Here is a 13,310-nt window from a genome sequence, read left to right on the forward strand (position 1 = left end):
TCAGAGGCTACCAACTGGGCCACGGCTGACACTAATGCATTGATTGGTGAGATGTAATACTTGACGGAACTTTGAGTCCTCGTGCCACCATCCGGGACCTTGCACGCCGCAGGTGACGTCGGAAAATGGTGAGTTCTTTGCCTGTGATTTTCTTTCCACTGACATTAATGGGCAGAAAATCTCAGGAAAAGCACCTGTGGGTTTCCAATAAGCCAATTGCGGTGTCGGAGGCCTTGTTGATGGTGCGGGGTCTCAGAAGATTCAATCCAACGTCTTACAAAAAAAATTCAAACTCCTATTTACAAACATTCTTAATCACATTCAGAGTAGCGATCGGATGCTGACGAAACTAGAAGCTAACTTTATAACTATTGCAATACTGTTATCTCCAGCTTCTGGGAGATCCACCAGAAAAGTTCATCTCCAAACTGGGGGCACAAACTGGAGATGAGATGCAGATCTGAATGCTGCTAGAAACAAAAGGAACACTGACATCAAAGGCATAGACAGCAGAAAGATACAAGCTCTACCAGACTGAGGGGCACTTCAGGGCATTGATGGGGCAACTGCCTTGGGTGGAGAGGAAGGAGTGAATTCAAAATGTTGTCTCGTCGCAGAATAAATGGGTTTGTGGCCCTCTAGGTGCAGTAGGACAAAGTAAAAAATGTGGCTAGTTTCCTACTAGGCCGGTGTCAGTAATTCAAACTAACATTTTAAATCTCTTCCTGAAGGCTTTAGCAATGATAGACGCTAAGAAATGCTCCCACCCATATTGTGCTGTTTCTCCACCACCAGGCTCCAGGAATTTCAGGCTGGTAATCCCTATCCTGTAACACTAGAAAATTCAGCACCATAGAGTAGGACTCAACAATAATGACGTTTTCCTCAGACTTACAATATTAAAAAATATGAAGTCTTGTGTGATAAGTTAGGATTAGTCCAGTAGAACTTCAGTGTAACAGGCCGACCAATAACACAATCCTATTTAGAACCCTCATGACATTCAGTGGTCATAATTTGACCTCTTGCACTTGGCCACTATAATTGCAATGTAGTTGGCATGTCTTCTGTTGTTCAGTCTTTGCTCACCCATACACTGCTCAGCTGTTCAAATTATTGAGTGTGTTTTTGATCAGCTGGTTACTGTACATTCAGTGACACCCAAGATACCTTTTTATCTCCAGGACTATTCAGTGATGCTGTGCACTGAAGCTGTAGTAAACCACCATTCTACCTTATGGCACTTGGTCGCTTGCGCACTAAAGTGTTGAGTCACCACCACGTCCGACTGTCAACTAAACTGTTGGTGTATAGAGCAGTCGTTCTCTCATCTCTCCTTTATGGATGTGAGACCTGGACACCCTACAGGCGTCACATCAAAAAGTTGGAAGCTTTCCATATGCGCAGTCTCAGATTTATACTCCACATATGCTGGCAAGACCGGGTGTCAAACTTTGAGGTTCTGGAGAGAGCACAATCAGCCGCATGGATGAGTCAAGGATCCCCTGTCAGCTGCTTCACGGCGAGCTCTGTGAAGGTCAAAGACACCAGGGGCGCCCCCGCAAGCGCTACAAAGATTGCATCAAGGCTAACCTCCAGTACTGTGGCATCTGACCAAAGGACCTCGAGAATACAGCAGCTAATAAAACCCAGTGGCGAACCCTCACGAGGACTGCCTGCCAGACCTTCGAAGAATGCCGATGTCAACGCTTGCGGGACACTAGAGATAGACGACATCAGGTGGCAGTACTGTCAGCATCAGGCACATCGAACTTCCCTTGTCCGATGTGCAAGAGACTATGTGCATCCAGAATTGGCCTATACAGCCACTTAAAGACACATGCCATTGATGATTAGCACATCAATGTCTTTGTTGGATACGACAGACTACCTTATGTCACATGTTTAACTGGGTTCCCCTCGGGCATAACCATCATATTTCCTGTGCCTCGTTTCTATTGTAGAGTGAAAGGTCCCATTGTCCAATCTACAAGCCCAACATGTTTATTAGAATTTCTAAAAGTCACACATAGTCTCCCAGAACTAGCAATGAAGATAACTCAAGGAAGAGATAGTGTAATTCAATTGAGGGTTCAGAGGATTACAAACAATGTTTTTATGCTGTTAAGTCATTTTGCTGCCATTTCTCATTAAATGGATTTTTCGTTTCTGACATGAATCTCAAGGTCTTTACTTTAAGTCAGTAAAAAATCTACTAAAAACATTTCCATTTTCTTTCATATTACCGGTAAAAACGTGTTGTCAGATTTGAGAACTGATTCCAGCCCAGCCATTTCCATTTCAATTTCAATACACTTGAAGCACAGCAACTTCACTTTTCCAACAAAAAGGGACAAAATCAGTCTGGTTACCAAGGCACAGAAATGCACTGGGACTCGACTAAGTGGTAGAGTGGGGACTTGGTGCCGTGGAGCGATTGCTGCTCCTGATTGTTATTCTCTGTTGGAAAGTGCATGTTTGGGGCATTGGCTAACATCACGATTGGGCTTGGCTATGGACCCACCAATTGTCATATAGCCTGGCGCTGCTCATTTACATGTAAAAAAAAAATGGCGAGCCACTGGAGTGGATACTGGCACCCATGAAATTGGACCTCTGAATGAGACAGCACCTTGAGAGAGAAGAGCAAAATCTGAGGAGTGGAAAGTATTTAAAAACTTTCTGCACTGTGCTGTATGGTCAGAGTTATCTGCTTAATACTTTTGAAAACAGAACTTTGCAGCTGTTTCTAATTATTGACAGTGAAACAGATGGATGCCATTTAACAATTCTCACAGTGAAGATTCTTTATAATATTGTTGCAGATTGAACATTCTCCTGAATGTAACCACATTAATTATTTTGAAATGATTTACCCCCATTCCTATTATTTCCTAATTAAAAGTATTTTTATTGGATTTTCAACATTGAAAGATCTATAAGAAAGATTCCTCAAATTACTGCATACATATGCGATACATAACTGTACTTTATACGCAGTTTTTCAAATTGCTTCTATGTGGACCTAATCTAATGCTGTCTACTATCTCTCCAGTCCTGCAACCCTCCAAAATGTCTGCATTCCTCCAATTCAGGCATCTTGCAAATCCCTGATTTTAATTGCTCCACCATCGGCGGCTTTGCCTTCAGCTGCCAAGGCCTTAAGTTCTGGAATTCCCTCGCTAAATCTCTTCACCTGGATATCTCTCTCCTCCTTTAAAATGCTCCTTAAAATCTCTGTGACCAAGTTTTTGGTCACCTGTACTAATATCTCCTCATGTTGTTTGGTGTCAAATTTTGTTTGAATACTGTCCTGTGAAGTACTTTGGGATGTTTTATTATGTTAAAGGTGCTATATAAATGCAAGTTGTTATCGTTTTAGTTGTTAAAGTAATTTTGCATACGTTATTTTTGTGATTAACAGCACCATGATATAAAAATAGGGGGGGGATAGAAATTGGTCATCATTACAACAAATTCCCTGATGGAAAATGGGGGCAAAAATTACCAATCCTGCAGGACTATGCGCTGCACCTCAAGGACAACTCATATTGGCCTCAGAGATTGTCAGTGTCCAGTGTCCACCCAAAACAGGCTTTTGGCCCTTTGATATGCCAAAGAAAGGTCTAACGCTTGTTTTAGAACCCCTCAGGGAAATTGGGCCTCTGAGCGGAGCAGGCGCGGGCTTGCTTCACTCAGGCTTTCCAGGCGTGATTGCAGCCGAGCTAGCGGCTACCACCAAAAAGGTAAGTTCAATTTAATAAGATATTGGATGCGACTGCTGTCAACGAACTGGAAGTAGTTGCACATGCACAGTTCCCGAGTTTTATTTGTTGCCGCTGGACTTCCCAGTAGCTTCCAGTTCATTGGCAAGAGTCACTCCATTTATAGAATGACTTGTTTTGGCCAAGCAAATTATACCTGGTGTTTTGTTGACTGGTATAATCCAGTATTGAGAAGCACATAAACTGTGTTTCCTATGGCAACCTATTTACAGTTATTTATTCACTTCTGTAATTGTCTCAAGTTTGCAGTCCTACTCACACTTCTAGTCTCCTAGAATGGCTCTAACCAGCAGGCTAAGGAAATCTATGGGGGCAGCATGTCCCAATGTAAGTGCAGAGATGTGCCACCCAGACCTCCACCACTGACTCTGCCACAACTCCCAGTCAGGGGAGGTCCACTAACAATTATCTGAATGGCGGGTGTCCACACTACTGGAGTGCATGTTAGCCACCCAACCAGCCAGCGAAGAGTGACAGGCAGGAGGGGGCAGAAGAGTTGAGTGGACCCTGAAAACAGAAGATTAAGGGGCCCTCTTGAAAATATATATATATGTTTTCATATGTTTTTTTTTACTGCCAGTTATTGGCAAGCTATGCTTAGTCTTGCCAAGTGTCCCTCTGCCAATCCCTTTGAGGCCTGCAGGCGTGGAAACTCCAAATGTAGGAAATCCATTGGAACTGACATGGCTAGATTCTGGGCAAGATTCCAGCCCTTCTGGTAGACAGGGTTTAAACTCCTGATTGTTGTCCAGTGCAGAGAAAAAGGGGAGAAAATAAAATACATTAATAAAGCTTTTTTGCTGATGGCTTAATGAATAAGAGTGTGGTATTCTTAGTCTCCTACCTGGCCTCCCAAACTCTCCTCCACCTTACACCAGTTAATACAGAACTCTGCAGCCCATATCCTATTCTGTACCAAATTACATCACCCGGTCCTTGCTGACCTACATTGGCTCCCAGATCCCCAACATCTCAAATTTAATTTTTTTATCCTTGCCGTTCCCTATTTGTGTAATCTTTTCCAAAGAACCTCCTGAACCCTCTGTTCTCCAGCCTCTTATGCAACCTATCCATTTTTCACTCCATCATTGCCAGTGATTCCTTCATCCCCTTAGGTCCCAGTCTTGAAAGTCCTCTGTAAATACCTCTGCATTTCTATTTCCTTACAATTCCCTGCCTTCTTTAAGACCATCCTTAAAACACCCACCTTTTTGACCAAGCTTTTGGTCACCCCTCCTCAGCTGTCCTTTTGATAGCCATCTGTTTTCTTTCTGACTCTCTGATGTGTGTTGAGGTGCTTTTTCTATAATAAAGGCGCCATATAAATGCAATTTGTTGTATTAAGTTACAGATCAGCAAGGTCCCAGTTTGATCCCTCGGTAGTGCTGAGTTAGCTGATCTCAACCAGAGTAACTCTGTGAGTGCTACAATTGGCCTCTTTGACTTCAGGTTACGGAAGTCAAAAAAAGGATTCATCTCGGATTCCTATTCCTGAAAAAATGACGTGTAACTGTCATGAAGTTAAGATGGCTGGGATTCTCCTCTTCGGGGAGGAATTTCTCCGGAGCGGGAGCAGGACTTCCATCCACCTCTCTGAATCTGCCCTGAACCTGACCCATTTCCCTGGATCGAAAATAATTTTCAGTGCTCAGCGGGATTCCTGCCACTGAGGAAGCCTGCCAGTGCATAGAGGACAATCCTGATGGTCCTGCAACAGGTCACCATTGCAGCACCAGCAGAGAAGGCAAGTCACCTTAAAGGGGCAGAAGCGTCCCAAAGTTGGCATCAAGGCTCCCACTGGTGGCCTCAGCAGAGACTGCAGCCTTCAGCAGGTAAATGCTGGACCAGAATTGGAGGGAGAGGAGGCCCCAGGAAGCAACAGTAAGTGGGTGGACAAGACGGAAAACTTTTAGGAACCCAGGGATTGTGCCTTCATCGCCATTTGTATACAGTGGGTGGAGAAGGAGTGGCCAGCACCAGTCACAACGCGTGCTGGGGGAGAGAAATCGTAGTTGCTATGGTGAGGTGGTGGTAGATTTAATTGCCTGATTTTTCTGTCATTCTCCGCCGCCATTATGCTTGATTTCAGGTGGGATTGCGGAGGAGTATCCAACCTAATGTATTTCGACTGTGTAACAAGTCAACCAGATCGTTTCTCTATACACTGAATGTGATAAAACAAGAATGAAATATTTTCAGATACTGTTCACATGTCTCAATTACTGAAATATGATTGAACAAATCCTTGCTATTCTCCTAAAGCCCTCTAATGGGATCAATAAAAGTCAGTGGGCACTGATGGAGAATCTGCACGTTTGTCAGAACAAGGACCACCTGGCGTGCAGTGCCATTAAAGGAAGTGACAAAATCACTGAATTATTGTGTGCACAAGGATTTTGCAGATAACTGACAGGAGCTTAATCAGTTGGAGGAAGAAAGTGTCTCTGTGTAGCCATTTTAACTTCTTGCGTTCAGCAATAAGAATAAATATTTTGGTTGGTTTGAGGTTTCAATTTCAGAGACTGAAATGTCTGGGATATTGGCCTCCAAAACCAAGCTCAGTCTGGAGTCCTTCTCAGACCCTGAGAACCATTAATATATCCTTCCATTTAGATGTCTTGGGTTAATATGGATTTCCACCATTATATGCTTGGGACTTGGTTACATTCTCTCCTCGCCCCCACCCCCCAACCCCCATCAGATTACTAAGGATTGTCCAAACTCTTCCCAGTAGACCACTGGGGATGGCATGTACTTCTCCGGTAGACCACTTGAGATTGGAGTAATGAACAGGCCAACAATCAAAGTGTTTTAAATGTGAGATGGATTGAGTACAAAATAAGTATATTAGGCAAAAAGAGGGCTCATCAGAGAGGGGCACATCATCATCATCATAGGCAGCCCCTCTAAATCGAGGAAGACTTGCTTCCACTCCACAAGTGAGTTCTCAGATGACTGAACAGTCCAATTCGGGATTTACAGTCTTTGTCACAGGTTGGACAGACAGTCATTGGAGGAAAGGGTGGATGGGGAGTCTGGTTTGCCACACGTTCCTTCCGCTGCCTGCGTTTGTTTCCTGCATGCTCTCGGTGACGAGACTCGAGGTGCCGAGCGCCCTCCCGGATGCTCTTCCTCTACTTAGGGCGATCTTTGGCCAGGGATTCCCAAGTGTCAGTGGGGATGTTGCACTTTATCAAGGAGGCTTTGAGGGTGTCCTTGAAACGTTTCCTCTGCCCACCTGGGGCTCGCTTGCCGTGTAGGAGTTCCGAGTAGAGTGCTTGCTTTTTGGGAGTCTTGTGTCCGGCATGCGGATACTGTGGCCCGCCCAACGGAACTAGTTGAATATGGTCAGTGCTTCAATGCTAGAGATGTTGGCCTGATCGAGAACACTGACGTTGGTGCGTCTGTCCTCCCAGGGGATTTGCGGATAGGGCTCTGTGGATATATATAGAGATTGAAGCTGAGCTGAAATTTAAAAGGGAGACAGATGATTAAATTAAAGCTACTAAAGATAATAATGAGGAAGATAGAAAGTGTAGTAGGGAGGTGAATAAGGGAAATTAGAAGGGCTATGAAATTTAATATAAAAGGAAAAAGTAAGTGCTTTTATAAGCATATAATAAAAGAATAGTTAGAGAGGCTAAGACCTTTCAGCAATGAAGCGGGGGGAGGGAGGATGTTAAGTATATATATACCCTCTTGAGTATCCCTGATTATAACTGCTCAACCATCAGTGACATGCCTTCAGCTGCTTGGGCCCTGAGCACGGGAACTCCCTCCCTCAACCTCTCTACCTCTCCTCCTTTAAGACGCACCTTAAAACCTATCTCTTTAACCAAGCTTTTGGTCAACTGCTGTAATTTCTTCTTCTGTGGCTCGGTGTCAAATTTATGTGTTTTATTTTATATCACTACTGTGAAGCGCCTTTGGACGTTTTTCTACGCTAAAGGCACTATATAAATATAAGTTGTTGTTGTTGATGAATGTGTGGCAGAGATACTTGTTGTGTATCTGTAAAGCATGCACTCCCATGTTCTGCCACCAGGGAGCTCATCCCCTGAAGTCCCAAGGGATCCCAGCATACCTTGGGAGCATTGTATATAAGCCGGCCCCTAAGGCCTGTTCCTCACTCTGGAGTGTCTTATTAAAGACTGAGGTCACTGTTACTTTAACCTCCCTGTGTGCAGCCTCATCTGTGTTAGGAACACAATAATACTGACCCTGAAATTCTGCAGAGGGTTCTCTCGGTCCCCTGGTGTATCTTCAGCAGGAGACTAGCAGAACTGCCATAGAAAAGGTGTAAAGTGCTAAAAATGGGCGTTTAGATCGTTTATTTCAGAATTCTCCTGTCAAAGTTATGGCAGGAGAAACCCTGTAGAATTTAAGAGCCGTTACATATTTTGCAAATGATAGTGGAAATGAGAATGTTGGTATACTAGAGGAGGATATGGGAAAATTGTTGTGAGATAGCTATAGGAAAGAAATTGCTTCTGAAAAGAAGAACTGAACTCAGGATGGTTGTTACCGGTTCCTTCTGGCATGCACCCTAGACCATTGAAAGAAGTCAGAAAAGAGATAACTCCCACTCTGACCTCTCTGTCCTCAGCCTCCTATACTGTTCCAATGAAGCTCAACGGAAGCTCGATTCGGCACTTTACAACCTTCCAGTCTCAACTCCGAGCTCAACAATTTCAGATCATAACCCAGTGCTTCAATTTTTTCGGTCAGCTGGTAATGATTGTGTTCATTTAATCTCAGACCTTCCCTTTTGTTCTTCTCTCCCTCCCCCTTTCCCTGCCTCTGTACTTGTTTAAAACTTGTTACATCAGTAACATTTTCCAGTTCTGATGAAAGGTCACGGCCTGAATCGTAAACTCGATTTCTCTCTTCGCAGATGCTGCCTGACCTGCTGAGTATTTCCAGCATTTTCTGTTTTTATTATAAGAGGCTCTGGCCACAGTATTCCAATCCTTAAATATGTAAGTGTGCCTTTGGCCTGTAGAGTAGCTGATGTAAAACATTTGTTCAAGAAGGGAGAGGAAAGGATAAAGTGGCTAATTATAGACCAATCTGACGTCAGTTGTGGGTAAACTTAGAATCCATAATTCAAGATAAAATTAGTGAGCTGTACAAGTGCATGGGTTAGTCAAGGACAGTCAGCGTGGACCTATTAAAGGAAAATCATTTTAAATTTAAGACTCTGATTTTAACTCCGGCCAGGTTTTGGGCAGATGGGTGGTGAGATGAGTTGGAAATTCACCTGCTGGTACAAAAATCAGGCCTGGGCTATTTTAATTCCCAGGCCTCATTAACATGCCAATGATTGACTTCCCAATCGGAACGACGACATGTTAATGGGCAGGAAATGACTGCTGACCAAGGATGTTGTAAATCACATGATTGATTCATAGGAACTTGTTCCGATCTGAAACACAGTCTGAAGGTCAGGACACATTTCTTTATTTGTTAGCTTTTCTGTTCAAACAAGTGTCATCTGAAGAGGGAGCAGCCTAATGATAGCAGTGGGTTAATCTATGTGGTAACTCAGAGCGAATCGGCTCAAATCACAGCGGCCTCCTGCATCAGATAATTCAGCATGAAGTGAAACTATATTCTTTTTCAAATTTTCTCTTATCTTACTTACCACATTGTCAGACATTCTGCCACGTGTAATTCATCCTATTTCAAACTGACTGCTGGTTCATTATATGTTTGTAATGGAGTCCGTGAAACATAGACTGTTTTAGCTCACGCACCACTCAAAGTCTACTCAGCTGGTATTGAGTAATCAAACAATGTTCAGTAATACAAGCAAATCTATTATCTGTCCTCAAAACTGTCAAAAAAAATCCAAGCCTAAGGAAGAAAAATGAAGATCCTATAGATTAATTATGGAGAGTTTGCTATGTACCATACTTTCGTTAAATTCCATTCTAAGTCCAGAACCAATTGTCAGTCTGTATTGAGCAGGGTTGAAATTCATAAGATTTGTTTGCAGAAGCTCTTGTGTTGTTTTATTGATAGTTTTCCAGAATCGATCCTTATTGTGCCTCAGTTAATTTGCCGCTGAAACCCTCATCATGCCTTTGTGAGTTCCAGACTTGCCAATTTCAATGCTTCCCATCCTCCACCCTCCATAAACTTCAGCTCATCCAAAACTCTGCTGCCCATATCCTATCCTACACCAAGTCCTGCTCACCCATCACCCCTATCCTTGCTGACCTAGATTGGCTCCCGGACCCCAAAGCCTCCAATACAAAATTCTCATCCTTGTGTTTAAATCCCTTCAAGTCCTCATTCCTCCCTATCTCTGTAACCTCCTCCAGCCCTACAACTCCCCTTGAACTCTCCATTCCGCCAACCCTGGGCTTTTGTGCAATCCCCTCCTCCCTCCATTTGCCCCATTGGTGGCCAAGTTTACAGCTGTCTAGGTCCTGTGGTCTGGAGTTCTGTCCCTAAACCCTTCCACCCTCTCCTGTCTTTCTGTCCTGCTTTAAGGTTCTCCTTAAAATTCACCTCTTTCAGCAACATTTTGGTCACCTCTCCTTTGTCTTGGTGTCCATTTTTGTTTGATTATGCCTCTATGAAGTGCCTTGGGACATTTATGTAAATGCAAATTGTACATCTGCCTGTTTATTTCTCTTACACATGCACACAAATTCACACACACACACACACACAAAAGGTTGAGTACAAGACTACATTCATAGGGGTTCAATTTCCATTTGGGTTCTCCCAATTGCCTGTTATAATGTTAAAATGGATGATCAGAAGAACACCTATGGAAATTCAATCCCATCGTCTACACAGAGCCACATTTGGTCATTTTAAGTTTATTGATGAATATTCACCTTGATTACAGATGTTGCACTGATTCAATTCTTTGAAGAAGTTCATGCCATATTCCCAAATAGATTACCAATAAGTATAGATACACAGGCTAGTAGTAGGCACCAGGTATCAGAGCCCCACGAGGGGTAATATTTGTTTTTGGCATTATGCTGTCACCCATCTCTCCTCCATAAGAGTACCAAGCTCTTTCGAATTACAAGCATCCAGCTCTTGCCACATGTAAGATATTTAAAAATGAATTGGATCACTACTTAAAAAGGAAAAATGTTCAGATATATGCGGAAAGAGCAGGTAATGGGACTAATTGGTAGCTCTTTCAGAGAGATGACACAGGCACGATGGGCCAAATAGCTTCCTTCTGTGCTGTATGATTCTATTTTAAAACAACAAGAAGGAGAAATAGCTGCTGGGAGAATGGGTATCCTTGAGAAAGCTCAACTCTCCTGATACCCACAAAACATACATTTGCCATTTGTTGGAATACTGTAGCACTTCTTGGCAGGAAGCAAAATAAACTCATCTCTTGCTCTAACATAACACAGTCCAAAGCCATTAGTACCAGAGGTCATCCCTACATCACAGAGATTCGAACTTGGCTGCCAATTCTCTGCAATGCCATGATTGTAACAGTTGTTAACACCTAAATCAGACCTCCATATTTATGGATGGCAAGATGCACGTATCCATAGGAACTGGAAAAATGAGAAAAAATGTATGGGATTGGTTAGTAGTAAGCATTTACTCTTTGGTGTTCAGGGCTGAATGTTGATCATTTAAAACCAGGCCTAATATAACACTAGGTTTATTTCTCAATTGCAACTCTTAAATTATTTTCTGCAATGTATTTCGACCTCATAAAATATAGAAGAGTCTGAAACACACAATAGTTTACCATATTCTGTAGGTTATTTGAACATTATATTTTGGTACTGGTATTGGATTCCTCAAAGTACCACGTGAGCTTTGCTTGTAACTACCCTGGCTTCCATATTCTTTTCTAGAATGGCTAGTCAGCAGAGTCTTCTTATAGCCAGGAGATGTTGCAACATATCTTCTTGTCCATCATCATCATAGGCAGTCCCTCAGAATCGAGGAAGAGTTGCTTCCACTCTTAAAATGGGTCCTTAGGTGGCCGAACAGTCCAATACGAGAGCCATAGTCCCTGTCACAGGTGGGACAGATAGTCATTGAGGGAAAAGGTGGGTGGGACAGGTTTGCCGCACACTCTTTCCGCTGCCTGCGCTTGATTTCTGCATGCTCTCGGCGATGAGACTCGAGGTGCTCAGCGCCCTCCCGGATGCACTTCCTCCACTTAGGGCGGTCTTTGACCAGGGACTCCCAGGTGTCGGTGGGGATGTTGTATTTTATCAGGGAGACTTTGAGGGTGTTCTTGTAACATTTCCTCTGCCCACCTTTGGTTCGTTTGCCATGAAGGAGTTCCGTAGAGTGATTGCTTTGGAAATCTCGTGTCAGGCATGCGGACAATGTGGCCTGATCAAGTGTGGTCAGTACTTCAATGCTGGGGATGTTGGCCTGGTCGAGGACGCTAATGTTGTTGCGTCTGTCCTCCCGGGGATTTGTAGGATCTTGCGGAGACATCGTTGGTGGTATTTCTCCAGCGACTTGAGGTGTCTACTGTACATGGTCCATGTCTCTGAGCCATACAGGAGGGCGGGTATTGCTACAGCTCTGTAGACCATGAGCTTGGTGGTAGATTTGAGGGCCTGGTCTTCGAACACGTTTTTCCTCAGGCAGCCGAGGGCTGCACTGACGCACTGGAGGCGGTGTTGAATCTCGTCATCAGTGTCTGCTCTTGTTGATAAGAGGCTCCCGAGATATGGGAAATGGTCCACGTTGTCCAGGGCCATGCCATGGATCTTAATGACTTGGGGGCAGTGCTATGCGGCGAGGACAGGCTGGTGGAGGACCTTTGTCTTACGGATGTTTAGCATAAGGCCCATGCTTTTGTACGCCTCAGTAAATACGTCGACTATGTCCTGGAGTTCAGCCTCTGTATGTGCACAGACGCATGTGTTGTCCGTGTACTGTAGCTCGACGACAGAGGTTGGGGTAGTCTTGGACCTGGCTTAGAGACGGCGGTGGTTGAACAGGTTCCCACTGGTTCTGTAGTTTAGTTCCACTCCCGCGGGGAGCTTGTTGACTGTGAGGTGAAGCATGGCAGCAAGGAAGATTAAGAAAAGGGTTGGGGCGATGATGCAGCCCTGTTTGACCCCGGTCCGGATGTGGATTGGGTCTGTAATGGATCCATTGGTAAGGGTCACGGCCTGCATGTCGTCGTGGAGCAGGCAGAGGATGTTGAGGAACTTTTGGGGGCATCCGAAATGGAGGAGGACGCTCCGTAGACCCTCGCGGTTGACAGTGTCAAAGGCAGGGTTGAAGAAGGCCATATATAAGGGCTGGCACTGTTCCCTGCATTTTATTTTGGTTATTGGTTTTATTTTGGGATTGGTTAGCAGTAAGCATCCACATTTTGGTGTCTAAGGCTGAGTGTTGATCATTTAAAATCAGGCCTAATATCCCACTAGGCTTATTTCTCAAATGCGATTCTTAAATTATTTTCTGCAATGTAATTAGAGCTCATAAAATATAGAATAGTCTGAAACACACAAAAGTTTACCATATTCTGTAGGTTATTTGAACATTATATTTTGG

The 13,310-nt window shown here is 43.8% G+C and overlaps 1 protein-coding gene across 16 annotated transcripts in view; it reads left to right on the plus strand.

Annotated features, from left to right (window-relative positions):
- Window positions 1-13,310, plus strand: part of rhbdl1 (rhomboid, veinlet-like 1 (Drosophila)) — a 452,859-nt gene that overhangs the window by 245,565 nt on the left and 193,984 nt on the right. Inside the window, exon 1 of one of the 16 annotated variants that reach the window (XM_070901001.1) lies at window positions 8,739-8,764. The exons of the other annotated variants lie outside the window; for them this stretch is intronic. The gene's annotated coding sequence lies outside the window, so the exon portion shown is untranslated. Of the gene's footprint in view, window positions 1-8,738; window positions 8,765-13,310 lie in introns of those variants that run through there. 16 annotated transcript variants of the gene reach the window in all.

The sequence above is a fragment of the Pristiophorus japonicus genome, chromosome 15 (assembly GCF_044704955.1).
Source record: "Pristiophorus japonicus isolate sPriJap1 chromosome 15, sPriJap1.hap1, whole genome shotgun sequence".
Classification (NCBI taxonomy): domain Eukaryota; kingdom Metazoa; phylum Chordata; class Chondrichthyes; family Pristiophoridae; genus Pristiophorus; species Pristiophorus japonicus.